The 18,513-nt window shown below is 32.7% G+C and overlaps 1 non-coding gene across 1 annotated transcript; it reads left to right on the top strand.

The window, feature by feature from the left end:
- The first annotated feature begins 4,249 nt into the window (after positions 1–4,249).
- Positions 4,250–4,383, top strand: LOC120618797 (small nucleolar RNA SNORA36 family). The gene has a single exon (XR_005657299.1). It is a non-coding gene; the product is annotated as a small nucleolar RNA SNORA36 family (small nucleolar RNA).
- The last annotated feature ends 14,130 nt before the right edge of the window (positions 4,384–18,513 follow it).

The raw sequence follows: 18,513 nt of genomic DNA, 5'->3' as shown, positions 1-18,513 counted from the left end.
ACTGCAAATAATCATGCAATATGTAAGTTTCTTTGATGTTACCAAATTACAGTCAGACCTCCCTGTGGATGTGTAAATATATAGGAGTATAAAAACAAATGTCCCCTCCATTGAGAATTGAAACATTTTACAGATAACTAAGACTGCTGTGGCCAGTACTTTTAGGGTTTTTCTCCATGTGAAATTCTGTCACTTTATTTCAGTCACCTATAATTTTTTATTAAGCTAACATATCTCTGTTGCAAGTCAGCATGGCTTGTCTAGCAGCTGTCACTTTGCAGCAATCAATGACCATGTTTTATTGCTTTAGGTTGTATTTCTTTGTAATACATTATCTCTAAATTCAACCTTCAGAAAAAATCTTTTAAGTCTCTTGACAGAATATTATGTTATTAAAATTAACTGAGAAATAGCAAACTAAAATCCAAAACTGCCCATATCAGGAAAATATGGGATTATATGGCAAAAGTGAATTAAATGTCAATGAATAACAGTGATAGAAGAGATACATTATTATAATATATGAGATTTATTTTGTCAATAAATGTATATGATCATACAATTTATATATATATATATTTCCCAAAATAATGTTCAATACAAGTTTGGATAGCACTCATTAAAATGTTCAACTGATTTCTCTTATTAATAGAAGAACATAAATAGTATGCCAGTATTGTGTATGTGTGTGTGTGTGTGTGTGTGTGTGCGTGTGTATTATATATATTAAAGATGAGCTAGTAATTTCTTAGAGATGTTGGTTCCTCAATTTGGAATTGCCAGGTATCTACACTATGGTGAGTTTGCTTAATGAGGTTCAGAGCTCCATCATCAGTTTTGCAAGATCAGAAATTCGGTTTCATTTGTGACAGAGTTAGTGAAGTTCTTAGGCATTAACGTGCATAAACACAAATTTATACATATATTTACGGCTATATCTATGTCTATGTTCTCTCTGTCTTTATTTCTTTCTAGATCTCTATCTATACATCATAAAATCAAATTTTAGTTTATTGAAGATGTTTAAATTTCATAAATCAAAGATACTCATGGCAATGTATCAGGGATATGATATCAAAGTGCCTGAGTGGCCAAATCAGAAATCAGAAGATTATTTAGTAGGTATGGAAAAAGTAATAAGAGTAACATAGATTTGATAAATACTTAAATGAGGCCATGAGAAGCTTAATAAATCATCGTGTCTGTCGTATGGAACTCCTGTCTGTTTTTCAGAGTACTTATATCTCCTTTGTATACTGCTGTGGTAAACACAATGGGGTTTTGATAATAGGCTTCACTTCCTAGATTTCACAAAGAAAACTTCTATAAAAACAATTTTTTTCTGAGTCACTTTTGGGTTCTTTTTTTCCACATGAGTCAGCCATCAGAAATACCTCCCTAAAATGTTTATTCCACATATTTCTTGATTTTCTCTACTACATGTTTATGTTTATATTTTCAGCATTATGCCTTAATATGTTGTAGTTCTATATTCCAGCATCCTTTTTTTCCCATTTCCATTTTTCAACAAGTGTAAATTATACCAGATTAACCAGGCTATATTTGGAATTCAGATGCCTTAGAGATATATGTTTATATTCATCATTATTTTACATGTTAGCTCTGAAATGAAAAGAGAGAAATAACATGGAGTAAATTTACATTATGGTATGTCAAAAAAAAAGCAACATCAATGACATTCTTTCATAGATAGCATTGTGTGAGATACTGAGCACTGACTGAGATTTTTGCCCTAATATTTGCAATATGACTTTGGAGCACCTCCTATAAAATAAATCAATTCTATTTCCCATGCTTTTGAATTTGAACTTACCTTGTGGCTTGCTTTGCAAAAATGACATTGTGCTAACTCTTAGCCTAAGAGTCAAAAATCCATTCACTATTTTGCTCTCCTGTTTGAACACTTGCCCAGTCTCCATGTGATAAATTCTGGGCTAGTCAGTTGGATCATGAAAGACTTGTGACCCAATTGCTTTCATTTTTTCAGCTGACAGCCAGCCAACCCCCAAAATACAGCTGAATGAATGAGCTTATCTGAGACCAAAAGAACTTTCCAGATGAGCACAACCAAAACTGCTAACTCATCAAATAAATGGTGGTTGTTTTAAGCCATTGAGTTTTATGTGGTTTATTATTGTTGTGAGTTAAATTTGCCCACCACCCCACCCCATTCATACGTTGACATCCTAACCCTCAGTATCTCAGAATGTGACCTTATTTGGAAATAGAATCATTGCAGATGAATCAGTTAGGGTTAGATGATGTCATACTGGAGTAGAGGGGCCTCAATCCAATAATCAAATGACTTGTGTCCATATAAAAAACAGGAAATACAGACACAAACATACAAGGAGAATGTGAAGATGAATGCAGAGATCAGAGTGATTCTTCTACAAGCCAAGGAACTCCAAATGTTGGCAACACATCTCCAGAAGCTAGGGGAGAGGCATAGAAATGATTCTCTCTCAGAGTCCTCAGAAAGAACCAGACCTCCCCACACTTTGATGTTAAGCTTCTAGCCTCCAAAACTAAAGCAATAAATCTCTGTTTTTTAAGCTACTAATTTGGTGATATTTAGCAAAGGCTTGCTAATTTAAGTAGTCATGTATCAGGAAACACACAATAAGAATCTTTACCTTTAAGGTGTTTGTTTATATTTCAAAATTAGATCCTATTCAGAAAATTAAAAATATTATGAGCTATTTTATCTTGCTGGTGACAATGATTGATAATAACCATGCATTTTTCCATTATTTCATTGAGAAAGGATTGACTGGATATGCTATCCAAGTCCTCAAAGGAAGATGATGCTCTCATGCTTGTACCTTAAAGAATAGTTAGATCATGGAAAGATGGAGGAGAATTGAAGAAACAATAAAAAATAAAGGTTTAGGAGCTAAAATGCAGAGAGGTTTATGGAAGATGCATAAGCCAAACCAGCTGAGTTTAGATATGGACCATATTATGGAATTATAAAAATGAATATATAATGTATAAGTAAGGTAAAGCCTAGTCATACCATTTGGACATTATTTATGAATACTGAACATTTATTAAAACTTTTATGCATGGGAATTTCACTCAAAAAACTTCAAGTTTTGGATAAAATGAATAGGAGTGGTACAGATTAGAGGAAGAAGGACCACTTAGAAGCTTCTCTTCATATTCTTGCGAATGACGTTCTCAGCAAAATGTTAGTAACTTATGAAAAGGGAAGGCTAAGATTAATATCCATTAAGAAAAATATATGCAAAGTTTGATAAGTGATAAATGTGTTTTAACCCTGGGCATGTAGTTGGATTTTGCCACCACTGATAAGAAGGTGAGGGGATATTTGTAGTGTGTCCCAGTTTTTTTGAAAGATTTTAAATTTAAATTTTAATTATTCTGAAGTTAAAGTGTTTGCAGAATATGTGAATGCAAATATTCAGCCTTTGGTAAACATAGGCTGAAGAGGGAGGTCATAATTGATTATGCACATTTGTAAGTATTTTAATTCAACTGCCTCTGTTTCCCCAGGCAATCAAACACCAGAAAGATAAAGATAAAAATTCTACAAAAGAGCATATTGAAATTGGTGCCACAATTTAGGTCGCCTCTGCTCACATATTCTTGTCCAAGCGAGATGGTGTCCTGAGCAACCAGGCACATTCTCATGTATTATAAACTAGTGGCCCTACTAGCATTGTTCATAGAATTCTAAATAGCTTACAATAAGTAGGTATAAGTTGTCATAACCTGCGGAATGATGCCTATAGTTGCCAATCAGAAAAAGCAGCTTTATTGTAAATCAGCATTTACCTTTGTAGTGTAGAAAATAATGAAAACAGCAATTTATTTTGCATGTCTCTCAAAGATGAAAGTCACATATATTTTGTATTTTATCTTGATTTTACAAACTCTAAAGGATGACTTTCTTTCTTTTAAAAATACCTTCTGAAACTCTCCAAAGTTAATTTGAACATAGGATAAGCAATATGACCCTAAATTACTTTTCAAACTTAATTTAAAAAATCAGCTAGTGACATTCATATTATGCAGTAGTAAACATTCTAGCAGAATCTTAACTTTACCTCATTAGTATATCTCAAAAATGGTTTGGATCTTGCTAAATCTTCTTTTCTCAATAGTAATGAATGATGAACAAAAAGACATATAGCACAACTGGAAAAACCAGTCATCTTGTTCAAATAAACTGAGGTGTTATTTTTTTTTATTAAAATGCACATTCCAAAGTGTTGGGTTCAGTTCAAGGCAGCTCCCCTGTTCTGTTAAATAAACTTTGGGACACGGAAACACAGACTAAGGGATGTGACTGGATAGAAAGCATTACTCTATTCATTTACTTCCTAGGCAACCAAAAAAAAATGAAACTTGAATTCTATATAAAAATATATTCTGAAAATTCCAGTTGGAGTAATTCTGCCAGAAATAAGAGCTGAAGTTCCAAGGAAAGTAAAAATTTCCAAAGAAAGAGCAGAGAACAATATGTAGAGGGTCAGAAAAGTATTAGCAAAGAAGATAAACTGATATTTTAAAATCAGAATATGCTTCCTAAGATTATAGTAAGCAGATCTGAAATTATTCATATATCATAAATTTTAAGATAAAGAGATTCATATTATTAAAATTTTCTAGGGTCATAATTTTCATACATTAGAATTTAAAAGAATTTAGGTTCATGGATCAATGTTCTAACAAAAATTTATTTGTGGAAAAACTTCTCTCTCTCTCTCTCTCTCTCTCTCTCTGTCCCTCCCCGCACAATATATATGTACACCAAAGTAGATATACATGTAATTGTAATAATGGTAAACTTTTAGGATTCTTTTTTAAATCGGAAAGCCCCAAAAGCAAATCTTTGAATTAAATCCAAATTTGAATAAACAGTACATATGCATTTGTTAAATATAATGGATGTTTTCAGTTTTTAATATTTGATGAATAAAGATGTTTTAAAATGCTTCAGAATATTATCAACCCATGTGATTTGTTAGCACTAGTGTTGAATTCTTTATCATGATTCACGCACACTGCATGCTCTCAAAGGAAGGGATTTCAAAGCAAGTCATTTATCCTGTACTTTTTGTATATTCCAATTTCTAATGGAAGGCTAAATTTATGGTTAATAAGCTATGAATAAAGATTTTTAATTGTAAACATTACTATTCCGAATAAAGAGGAAATAAAAATTGAACCATAGAAATCAAAACAACTATAGATTTCAGTTTAAATCAGGTATATTCATCATAGTACTGTAAATCAAATGAAAATATTGTGATGGATATTCATGAACATGCTTTTAAAACAATTGATTTTCTCTAGGATTTATGGAAGTTTATGGAAATATAATCAAATGGTTCATCTCTCTGTTGAAAAGGCATATGCTCACAATAGTTTTCTTCCGCTGGCTTATTAAAACAAGAGTTTGGATGGAACCTTTCTCTGGTGATAAATTGGACATGTGTTGTGCCAATAGAATATGAAAAAAAAGCAAATTAGTGACCAAGTGAACTATGCAATTTTGCTAACAAATACCTAATTATGAGTACCTTTTATCTGTCCTACTCTATTTCTGACAAGTTTATATCGAATTTAGGAAGCAGCGATTACTCGTTAACATTTAAAACTACAGCAGAAGTTGTGAGTATTTTATTTTTATTGATGAGGTAAAGACAATGATAGTACTCCTATCCTGAAAGAATATTTTTGCCTATCCAATGTTTAAATACCTAAGTGATACAGAGAAGTATTGCTATGGCCATAATAGGGTTTGAAAAATAAACAGTTTCAGTTGAGTCCAGCTACCGATTTTTAACTAATTTTTCTTTTTAATGAGTTCAATATTTGTTTTCCTAAAAAAAAAAAAAAAAAAAAAAAAAAAAAAAAGATTTTACAAATGTAGATGATGATCAAGATAGCAAGAATCTGTGGTTTAATATTCATGTTATTCTTACATTATTGTTTTGTATCAATATCTCATTGCCAAAGTCATGCAGACTACTGGGGTCATTAAGTTTACCATTAACAAAATTTTTTTAAAAATGTGAAAAATAGCTTCAGTTTCCATGTGGCTTTGGCAAAATAAACCTGGGTAATTTGCGATATTTTGTGCCAGACACATTTTAGAGTTGGATTTACATTAATACCATTAAACTTATTTCATAAAAACGAAGAACTGATTCTCTAGCCTTCCTTTCTGTACTGTGACTTTTAGAGATGCCAATTTAGATGTCACAACACAGAGCTGAATGTTCCTCCATTACAAGACTCTCAAATATGTGTTGAAATTTGGCTGAATTAGAAAACTAAATATGCCTACAATTAAACATCTTGAGCCCTTTTTGAACTGAGCTTTTGACATTAAATTTTGATGGCTCCGTCACATACCAATTTCTAGCCATGACTACAGAAATTTTCATTTGTCAACATCTTGCGATTCAATATTCTACATTTTATTCTTTAGATTATTGGTTGTTTCATTCATTTTTCTAAGCCTGTAAATGCCAAAAGGACATACGGATAATTCTGTGGGATATAATTACCTTTTCTCTTATAACCAGATATGTTTGTTTCAGAGTAGAAACAAATCTTAATTTCTGATTTGTAACTCATAATTATTATTTGTTCTTAGGAGTAATTAGCTTTTAAAGACTATCATTTGCCAAGACTTTGAAGCGAATCTTCTACTTTCCAGTTACTATTCTTTTGCAAAAGAAGAGCTTTCAAGAGGATAGTTAGAGATAAATTACCATAACATTTAAAATCTAACTATGGGAGGTGAACACATAGTGTAAATATATATATGCCTTACTGTTAAAACATATAGCTGAAACTTATTAGATTTCGTTAACCAATGTCACCATAAAAATTAATTTATTAATTTAAAAAATTAAAAACAAGTTACAAAATTGTGTGTGTGTGTGTGTGTGCGTGTGTGTGTGTGTATATAATACATGTCCTTATTCTTGTAAAAACTAAAATAAGGGATAAATATGAACGGATATATATTCTCAAGTTAATGTAGTTATCTCCGGGTAGTGAGAGTGGAAGTAACTTTATTCTCTCTTTTTTTTTGTATTTTTCTAAATTTTCAAAAATTCCACAGAGAACATATCCTTTCTAATATAAAAAACAAATAAATATTATTTTATTTCTTAAAAAATATTCCAATAAAAATTTTTTTCCAAAGGAATTTAAACATTTCTTTTAGTAAAAACAATTTAACAATTTATGTATTTAGCCTTAAATAATGTTATATTACATTGTTGAATTTTTTTTTATATGTATAGATGTCACCAAACTTTATTTTTAGGATCCCTAAGGACAAACTTTTGTTGTTATTAAATAACAAATGGTATTAGACATGATGTGACCACTTTATGCTCAATACATTTTTGCCCAGTTAGGTAGTTAGTTGAGCTTTTAACTAATTTTTTGAGTGATAAAAATCTTACATTTGTATATTACAAAAGGAAAACTAATTACAAAGTACAAATCTGTAATTAATTTTGGAGTTATTGTAATAGTTATGAAAATATGTAACAGCAAAGTTTGATTTCTTCCTGTTCTTTCACTGTACAATTTATAAAAAGTAAATGTAATATTTATAAATTTAATAAAAACAGATTCAAATATTTGACTTTTTTTCCCACAAAACATATATAGATTTCAGGAGAAAGCATTTGGCAGTTGAATGTGTATTAATATTGAAATGAAAAAGTGTCAATTAGTAAAAAAAAGTATCGATAAAAAAAAGTCAATCAAACTTTGGAATCAGAAAAACTTGAATTTATGACTTTGTTTCTTAGGAAGTTAATAACTTGCTATATAAATTACTTTAAGAAATTACTTAAAAGTCTTTTAGCATCATTCATGCCTCTTATTCTTTTAAGATAATTTAGTGAAGTGAGAGGTGTAATAATTGGCAAAATATATTATGGGATTTAAAAAAGATTTGTTCTCTTCTTTCAATAGTTTAAAAAATATATAACAGCACACTTAATGTTAAATAAGATTATTTATAAGAACACTATTGTACTTGGAACAGTAAAATATTATCGAATATATTTACTTCATTAAATGTCATAGAGGAAATTCTCAATAGCTCAGAATAAATAGTACAGGAAAAAATGGCTACTTAAATAGCTTAATTTGAATCAAGAAACAATATATAATAGGAGATGGTATAAAAATGGTTTGTATGTTTTTCTTTAGAAATAAAACTAAAAATTTTAAAGGAAAAATTAATATTTTATTAACATTTATTTACACTGAAATGTTAACCAAAATCACTGAAGTGGAGATGTTTTACATAATTTTAAGATAAAATGTATGATAATAGCATATTTTATTTAATAGCATATTAATTCATATTAGACTATTAACATGATCATAAAGATTGCCTTTTTGAAAAAGAATATTGAAGGGTTTTATCAATTTTTTGAAATGTCTAACTTAGTTTTGGTATGCAAATCTTTTTATAGAATTCATCATCTTTTTAAAAAAATTTTAGCTTGTCTCACTCTGTCAGATAAATATTCATTGTCAATGGTTTTAAGTGTAAACATATCAGTTCTTTAACATTTTCTTTGCCTTTATGGATCTTGATTTTTAAAAGTTTAAATTCAAAATTTGTATTTTGTGTTTGCAATGTACTCATCATATTTTCTATTGCCATGACAGCAGGGTAAATTTGTTAGTACAAAGTGATATGTGTTGTATTAAGATTCTCCAGAGAAACAGAATCAATAAGTTATATATCTAGTTATCTACCATCTATCTACATATTTATTTGTGAATGTATGTATGGATGTGTATATGTATGTATGTATGTATATATGTATGTATGTATGTATCTATTCTATCTATCTATCTATCCATCTATCATCTATCAATCGTCTATCAATCATCTATCATCTATCTATCTACCTATCTATCATCTATCTATCTATCTATTTATCTATCTATCTATCTATCATCTATCATCTATCATCATCATCTATCTATATCATCATCTATTCATCATCTATTCATATCTATCTATCATCTATCTATATCTATCTATCATCTATCTATCTATCTATCTATCTATCTATCTATCTATCTATCTATCATCTATCTATCTATCATACATCTATTTATCATCTATCATCTATCCGTATCTATGGAGATTTTTTTGGTAAGAATTGGCTCATGCAGTATAGCAGAGACTGAAAAGTCACACAATCTATCTTGAAGGTGAACAAGGAAAGCTGGCAGTATAATTAAGTCTCTGTCCTAAGGCCTGAGAACCAGGCCTCATCTCAGTCCCGATCCCAGTCTGCAGGCCAGGAAACCGGGAATGCCGGGTGTCTGAGGCAGGAGGAGATGAATGTCCTAGCCTAAGCTGAGAGAGAGAGCAAAGTCACCCATCTTCTGCCTTTTTTGTTCTATTCGGTCCCTCAACAGGTTAGATGAAACCCACTCAGCTTGGGGAGGGCCACTTGACTTACTCGGGTCACAGATTGAAATGCTACTCTTTTCTAAAAACACTCACAGACACACCCAGAAGTAATAATATTTTACCAGCTCTCTGGCCGTCTTTTAATCCAATCAAGTTGACACATACAATTACCCACCACAGTAATGTTTGAGTAGTGACTAATTTGACTAATTTATTATTAGAAATGATCTAGTTATGGCAATTTTTCTTTCATACATAAACTTTATAGTTATGAAGACTTAAATATTGTATAACAAGGAACCCTTACACTATTCAGTTAGAGCTAAGAGCTAGGTTATAATTACAAAACTGGGAGCACCGAGGAGTTGTTTCAACTTTAATTTGAACAGTTTAAGGAAGTGAGAGAATTAGAATATCATGAAATAATGATAGAAATTTGAAATTTTACTATCTTATACCTAATTTTCATATTGGGATACATATTTTTCTACTAAAATCTTAAACCTCAGAATGGTTTGAACACAACAATATATTTTACTTATTAAATGTCTTTCAGCTCATGAAATATTTAATTTTTACTTCATGAAGATAAATAAAATTGGTGGTACTCTAATCAGTCCACAATAAATGTTTTCACAAGACAAGGAGGGACATTGCTCTCGTGGGTCATACAAAATTAAGAATGGAGAGCTTCCATTTTAGTGCAGTTTTCTGTCATTTATTGCCTCTGCCCAGTTTCTCTTATGGTTTCCCATCTGTCCATCAATATATGCCCCATCCCTAACCCCACCCTGCTGCTCTCTAACCTCATGTCCTGTTCTTTCCTCTTTCGTAACTCCTGGTTTATGGGGTTTTCTTGCTATTCTTAAAGACACTGGTATGCTCTTCCTGTGTGAATGTGGTTCCAGCTTCTTCCTCTGCCTAAAATATTCTTCTCACATAGAATGCAGATGTCTCACTCAACAACCCCCTTCAGTTTCTGCCAAAATAACACTTTCTCACTGAGGGCTTACCTGACCACCTTATTTAGTATTGCAAAACCTGTCATTTCCCCCACCCCTGTTCACTTTTTCTCCAGAGCACACATTAACTTTTAACATGCTTTATATTGTACATCTTATTTTCTCAGTGGTCTGTTTTCTCCAACTATGTTATAAGCTCTATGAGGGCAGCAATTTTATCTCTTTGTGACTAATACATCCATAGCACCTAGAATAGAACCTGGAATTTAACAGGTGCTCAGAGAAGAAATGTGAACGAATTAAATATCCATTATTAGAATCACTTTAATTTTGAATATCCAAATTAATAAATATCATCAGAAGCCTACAGAAATGAGAAAAAGTCATATATATTTAAACAAAGAAAATAAAAATGGAGGTTTAATCTTAAGTGAAGAAAATGAGTACGATAGATTTGGTAGAGGTGGCTTAAAGGATCCCATCACATCAGAAGGTTGTTTGGTGAGCATACAGAATAGGACATGATCAGTAAAAACTGTTTCCATAATCAAGTTTATTCTTCCATTTTCTTGTGATTTGCTGTTTTCAAGCCTGGATTCTCTCTCATGAACCAACCCAGTAAGTAGTGTTGATGTGCTCTGTGCATGTGCAGAGATTTGTGTATATAAAACAATTGTTTCATACTTAAATCTGATTATTGAATATTAGAAGAGACAAATACTCTTTATAATTCAATTAGCGAAATAGCAATTTGCAACTGAAGGAATCTAAACAAGATATTTGCATAATTCTTTAAGGCTGATTGTATACAAAGTGAGCAAGAGAAATATCAGAAGGATACACGGAAACATAAAGTATGCGATTAGAGTATAATTATCTAGGAAGCAGCAATAGCAGAGTGACAGCTTGTTTGAAGAATCTGAAGTAGGCCCTTGGGGAAGACTGCCTGCCTCTGATTCAGGAGACCTAGGTTCTTTTCCTAACTGTGGTGCTCATTAGCTGGGTTCCTCTTTGAGTAGAGAATTTTAGCATTATCTCTGATTCATAGCACAATCTATATAATAAAAATAGTTAAATCCATTCTATCTAACTTAAAATTAAAGTAGTTCAAAGCACACACACACATACACACATACACACACGCACATATATATACGTATATACGTATATATACATATATATACGTATATACGTATATATATGTGCGTATATACGTATATACGTATATATATGTGCGTGTGTGTGTGTGTGTGTGTGTGTGTGTATATAATTACCCTGAGTTTCAATCTTTATGTTTTCATTTATCACGTATGAGATCTTAAAGACAATAAAACTCCACTTCCTGAAAATAGTACTGATTCTTTAGAATGTTTACTGAGGATTAAGGAAGATAAAATCTTATTATACACTTAAATATTTAGAAAGTACTTGGCACATTCTAAGTATTAAAATGTGTATAATATTTTTAATTTACATTGCTTTGAGAATTATAGTTACATTTTATAGTCTTTTACCTATTATATATTTATATATACGTATATCGTATGTATTAATTTTATTTCATATATCTATTAATATGATAATTGTCACTATTAACAGCTTGATTTATCAAGATAGAGCTAAAATAAATTTAGATGATATGACATATGCTAGTTACCTTCCATTTGCTTCACCTTCCTTTGCCCCTCTCTGTCCTCAGTTGGCTTCTAGGTAATTAGTTAATGGGAGTCATTAATAGACATTCAGAGGATAGGAATTTATATTTATTCTACACTTAGCTGAATATCCTTAAGACAACAGCCAACACTACTAGAACCTTCATGGATTCTCATGTGTCACTGGGTTCTGGTAATACTATTTCTTCCTTTCATTTCTTTATTTCTGGAGTGCTAACAGCTTCATACAATTAGCAGTCTCTTGGGGTCATGCTTTGACAACTCTTGTTTGATCCATTAATTCTTCCCACAGTTGCGTATGTTGTCCCTTCAATAATTTATTTTTATTTGAACTATGTGGGGTCCATTCCATATTCTGTAGGACCCTGAATGACAGTGCTCTGTTGCAGACTGACTAGCCCTCAAAATTGTGTTCAGTACTGGGCTGGGAAATAAATAGATGTCACTGATACCCTTGGCTAGCATTATCATAATTTTTCAAATTATACATATCATGGGTGGAAGAGAAAGATTTTGGAGATCAAATGCCTGTTGTACTTGACTGGAATTGAGATTATAAATACTGTGAGTCAGATATGCTGCCTCTGACTGTCCTAGAGAGTTTTCCCAACAAAATGGACCTCAAATTCCCAACTTACATTGTAAATGGAACAGAAACCATCTATGGTGGCCTTGAAAATAATCCTATTGTTTTTTATACATTCAGGACAAATATGACTGAAAATCAGGCATAAAATATAATTTAGTTTTTGCAACATCACAAAGTCAAATAAATATAGGTCTTCACAAGTCTTAAAGTTAAAGCACTGATTGGGAAAAAGTGGAGCCTTTAGATTTGGAATAGAAGTATCTGGATAGACAGATAAAACAGAGACTCTCAAACAACCTCATCTCCCTGAACCTTCATTGCTGAGGGTAGCTACCTATAATTACCTGTCTGATTACATAAAGATTTTCAATGACTTCATGTGAGGCAGGCGCCTGCCCCCAAAATCTTCATTTACCAGCCTTTCTCAGTCAGGGTTCATCAAGAGAATTAAACTTTACAGAAAATTATTTCAATGACTATTTTCTCAAATTCCAAAGGACTGTTCATAGCTAGTACCATTCTAGATGGTTAGGTGATAGTAATTCATTACATACAACAGATTTCTTAGGGTGTTGGAGTTTAGTTTTCTTGTGGAATTCCCAGATGTGAAGGACTGGCTTTTGATCCTAATGAGCGTTAAATAATACCCCAGAGGAGAACTGCAATGTCTTTTCTGGAATAAAATAGTAAGTACGCCAAAGGAATTGCAAAGTGCTATATTTATCAGCAGAAACCAGAGAACATGTGTAGGAATGAATTCAAAGGGTAGTAAACAAAAAATTGAAATTTAAGGTTGGATTATGTCAAATCTATTGATACAGTGAATTCATTCTGTATTTTCAGTGTAATTTCTCAGTTCTAACAGGGAGATCTAAGTTTGTTTTAAGATTTTCTTAAAGCCTAGACTTCAGAGACTACTTCAATAAGATCTAAGTGTTAGAATTCTCTTGAAATAATGCAGAGTAAGGTATAAAAAGTCTAAAGAAGTTGTAATGCCAGAGTAAATTTATTATGTGCAACTTGCTCATCTATCCTACAAGCTTCAAAGTTCAACAGTAGAACTGAACACTCTATTTATCACGTTATTCAGTGTATAAATAGCCTTGAAAGCTCTGATTTCAATGGCTTCATCATCAGAGACATGGTGGGTGTAATTATTTCCATAGAGAGCAGGGATAGTGTAGCAATAAGAATGTTTTGACCCACAGAAACCTGTGGAAGTGGAAAATAATCCATGGGTTCTCTGAGGATGAAATATATCATCAGGTTACATGGTACTTTCATCTATATTATTCTATTGGGTAGAAAGCTGATCCAGGTCAATGTAGTGGGAATTTTAAAACTTTTATATCTTTTGTACACTTAAACTATTTCTTAAACTTGGGTACCCTTCCAGCAGTAAGTCTGGGTTAGTTGGAGAAAGGCAATGTGGACACATGTGTGTACTATAAACCTTTCTTTAAGCCTTCACCAGAGGGAGCTGTGGCCATTTTACACAGTGACTACAATGTAGAAAGGACAATACTGATATCTTTTAAAGACTATTAGATATTGCTATCATATTCTACTGATCAGAATGTAGGTTTATAGAGGACAGGTGATAAGTGAAAACCTAAGCCTAAAATTGTCAGACATTTCAGTGTTCCCTAGCACAGGGCACGAACCGGTACCAGTATATATGTGGCCTGTTAAGACAGCCACAGCAGGAGGTGAGCGGCAGGCCAGCAAGAGAAGCCTCATCTGTATTTGCAGCCGTTCCCCAGTGTTAGCATAACCACCTCAGGTCCACCTGAGATCATCAGGTATTAGATTCTCATTGGAGCACTGGTTCCTGGTACCAGAAAGGTTGGAGCCCTCCACCCTAGCTAATACACAATTTATGGTTGTGTTTTTAGTTTCTAAATGTGTATTTGTAATAGACACCCTTAACAACACACTGAATATGCACATTGGATTCTTGACCCACTGAGTGACAGCTACTATAATAGAAATTATGAAGATTACCATGGAACTGTCTCTCCCCCAACACACACACTACACACACACAACATCAAATAGTAAATCATAACAACAGTACCTCACTGGAGGGATTGCAAAGATTAGTGCTATTATCCAATTTTGAATGGTGAAGAAACCGATTCCTATTGCATTCCCGTTCTACCTGTAAAAGAGGAAATGAAAGGGGCGATGATACCCAAAGTGGCTGCCATTTCCAATGTAATGGCATAGAAAGAAAGCAAAACACCCTCTGGTATCTGGTATGTAACTTATAAGGAAGCAAACGTGTATTTCTCAATTCTAATTTGTAAGAACACAGAGCAAAATTCACTTTAATCTTGCAGGGAAATCGGTATAGCTTCATTGCCTTGCCTCTGCACTGTCTGCTCTGCTTCTCATTGCAATAATATGAATTTAGTGGGTCTGGCTCACCTTGATATCCCATAGAACGTCACACAGAATCAATATGTACATGTCCTCATGCTGATTGGCTTCAATGAGTAGGGCATTTATAGTACCATAAATGCTTTATTAAGATGTATGTGAGTAGAGAGTGGAAGAAAAACTCTATGATAGGTAATTTAATGGCCTGCTGTATTATTTCTAGAGAACTAGCATTCTCTATCATTGCTATCTCCTCTAAAGTTAAAGACAATGGGCTGCCCTTCACACCACTCGCCACAATGAACAAGTCCCATTTGGCAGGCTTTTTGGGTGTCTTGAACTAACCCACCTACTAGATCTTTATACAGCTAACAGCTTTGAGTAGAATCCAGGGTAAGGAGAGAGCTCTACAGCAGGCTCAGGACCTATCACTTATTTGTTTATTTATTTATTTGACCTGAAGATCCAATGATAACTAAGACCAGGTGATTTTTTCCTTACTCTCTCACTGAACTGTTATAACTTTGGCCACTGTTCTGCCCCTCCAACACCGTAGTTCTTGTAGGGAAGTCCCTACATGTGATTGTTAATTTTATGTCAGCTTGTCTGAGCCATGGTGCACAGATAGTTGGTCAAACATTATTCAGGTTGTTTCTATGAGGTGTTTATGGATGAAATTTACATTAAAATCAATGGACTTTGAGTAAAGAAGATTACTCTCCATACAATGGGTGGGCCTTACTCAATCAATTGAACAAAAAACTGACCTCCCATGAGCAAGAGGCAATTCTGCCAGTAGACGGCCTTCTAACTTGAACTGCAATTCTCTCCTGGGTCTCTTGCCTACCATCTAACCCATTAGATTTTGGTCTTACCAAGCCTTCACAGTCACATGAACTAATTCCTTAAAATGAATTCCTTAAAATAAAAGGTATCCATATACATTCCCATTGATTCTGTTTCTATGGAGAACCCTGACTAATACACTTCTCTGTTGTTCCTGTTTTTGTTGAGATTTAGTAACACCATTTCTGTCTCTTATACCTTATGCCCAGGGAGCCATAATAACTTCCTGGTCTGGGTAGTCTGAATGTCTCACTACTCTTTGTTTGTTCCCTTAACCTTGCTCATAAATAGGTTAGTAATTCCTCTATTAGCATCTCTTTTGAACTATCTGAGGTCAATTCATGTACATATGGAAACCCTGACCTACAAATACCTCTCCTTCCTAGTACTTTTTTTGTTTTAGATTTCAAAATGTTATATGTTAGGTGCCTAACACAATCATGCTTTGGGTTTCTTATGACTTTTTGATAAAAGAAATCACATCTTAAAATTAATCTCTCTGTTTGCAGAGATATGACATTCTTTTGTGAATTAATTAAAATTCCTCTAAGTAACATGTGCCAACCATTACATTCACTATCATAAAACTTATGCAATAAGAGCTGAATTAAGTTAATTTGTTAAGTTTCCATTTACAAATTGGACAATTGATTTAGCAGTTTCAGGTAAATGAGTAATAAATTCAGCAGTTAAAATTTATAATTAACTATTATAATTTATTAAAATATTAAACTAAACATGTTTAGGATATAAAAAAGTACATATTTTGTTATAAACTTATATTTTTCTAATTGAATAATAATTTTATTTGGAGAAAAATAAACAAATGAGATCAAATAGTGAATGCTACTTTAACCTATAGGATGACAAGAATACATAAAAATATACTGAAGAGGCATAACTTTTTTATTGCCATATGTTTTAAAACAATTACAAGAACGTAAAATACATTTGAGAACTTGTCTCAATTAGAAGTCTTATTCCTCAGGGGAAAACGATAATTTGGAAAACAGGAATTTTTTATAAACTGAAAAGATTCACATGATTTATTAATGTCCATTACTTCACAAGTAAAGAAAATAGATCTTTAGGCTCTCTAATTGAATGGGGACTGATATATTTCCAGGACAAAACTAATACTGTTTTTAGAGAATTATGACCTTGATCAGGTTTCAGTGATGAAATTAGATGATTAACTCGCTGTCTATAACACAACCAAGAGCCTATGTCCATCCAGTTCCCCACACAGAAAACCAGTGTACTTTCGATATAGATGATCCTCAATAATTTTTTTAAGTAGGGATTCTGGGAAGATGTCATGATTTACTTCTTCGACAAACCCAAGTCCTGTCCATTCTGTCTCTATCTATCTGTTTTCTCATCTTTGTTCCTGCTATCTCTATCAGAGCCCAGCCACCATCATCTCCTATTTGAATCTCAGTAGTTTCATAACTGCTATCTTCTACCAAGTAAAGTTTCCATATAAATTACTTTCTACTCTAGTGGAATATCTTTTCAAAAAATATGAATAGCTCCTACTTTAAAAACTCTTTTTTCCTTCAAGTATCCCTATGATTAAGAGTAAAATCTTCATTGCCCAACGTGCCTTTACCGTTCAGTCCACTTTAACCTTTCCAGCTCTAGTCAGCCTGAGCTCTCGTCAGCCTGACTCCACCCTCAAGCACACTGCATTTGTTTCTCGCTTTAGAGTCTTTACACAAATTGCTTCCTTAGTTTGAAGAACTCTTACTTATTTTTCAGTCTTTGCTTAAATGTCATTTCCTCCAGCAAGTTTCTCTGCTACAAAAAGTCGTGCATAAAATTTCCTGATGTATGCATCCTGAAATTACAGCATCCTGAAATTTCTAAACTTCACTTTCTGGGTACTTGTTTGATGTGTGTCTTCCTTCCCGAAGTGTCCAGAGTACCAGAGCCCTATGTGCTTTCTCTATCACTGCATCCCTCACTCTCAGCTCACGCATGACATATAGCAGGTATTTCATTTCTTCCCGTATCAACAAAGGTTTCATCAGTTCTTAGAACTGCCTCACAGAAATAAAATAGAATGAGTACTCAGCTTTTGATGAAAATTAGTGGAAGAAACAGCAGTGTGAAGAATACTTCTTTGTAACTGTGGGAGACTGATTTGGAAGAAAATACCCCGTGAGGTTTCCCATGTCCTTTATATCAGATTTACAAAATATTTTAAAAATTATGTTATTTACTGGGCAGTGATGCCCCTTTTTGCCCTTTTTGCCTGTATCTTTAGATATGCTAATTGTTTGGAAACAACAGCTCTTCTTAGTCAAGATATTTTAGCACAGCTATATTTCCTCTGTCTTCTTCCCTCAACTCCTTTAATTATCATTCAATTGTTTTAATGGACCTTTTGAATCTGTGTCTTTTATTGTATGCAGCCTCAGATCCTTTTTGGAATTAAGCACAGTATAAATAATAAATTAAGATCGGTTCAAAACCTATTTCAGTATTAATTTCTCTAGCAATCATGTCTCATATTTTAGTCTTCTTTGGAAGTGCTCCCTTAACCTAACTATTTCATGAGAGAATTTCTCTGGTTTTTCCATGCAATCA

This window comes from Pteropus medius, unplaced genomic scaffold, assembly GCF_902729225.1.
Source record: "Pteropus medius unplaced genomic scaffold, Ma_sr-lr_union100, whole genome shotgun sequence".
Taxonomy (NCBI): domain Eukaryota; kingdom Metazoa; phylum Chordata; class Mammalia; order Chiroptera; family Pteropodidae; genus Pteropus; species Pteropus medius.
The sequence above is the reverse complement of the archived record's forward strand: the minus strand, read 5'-3'. Positions and strand labels throughout refer to the sequence as shown.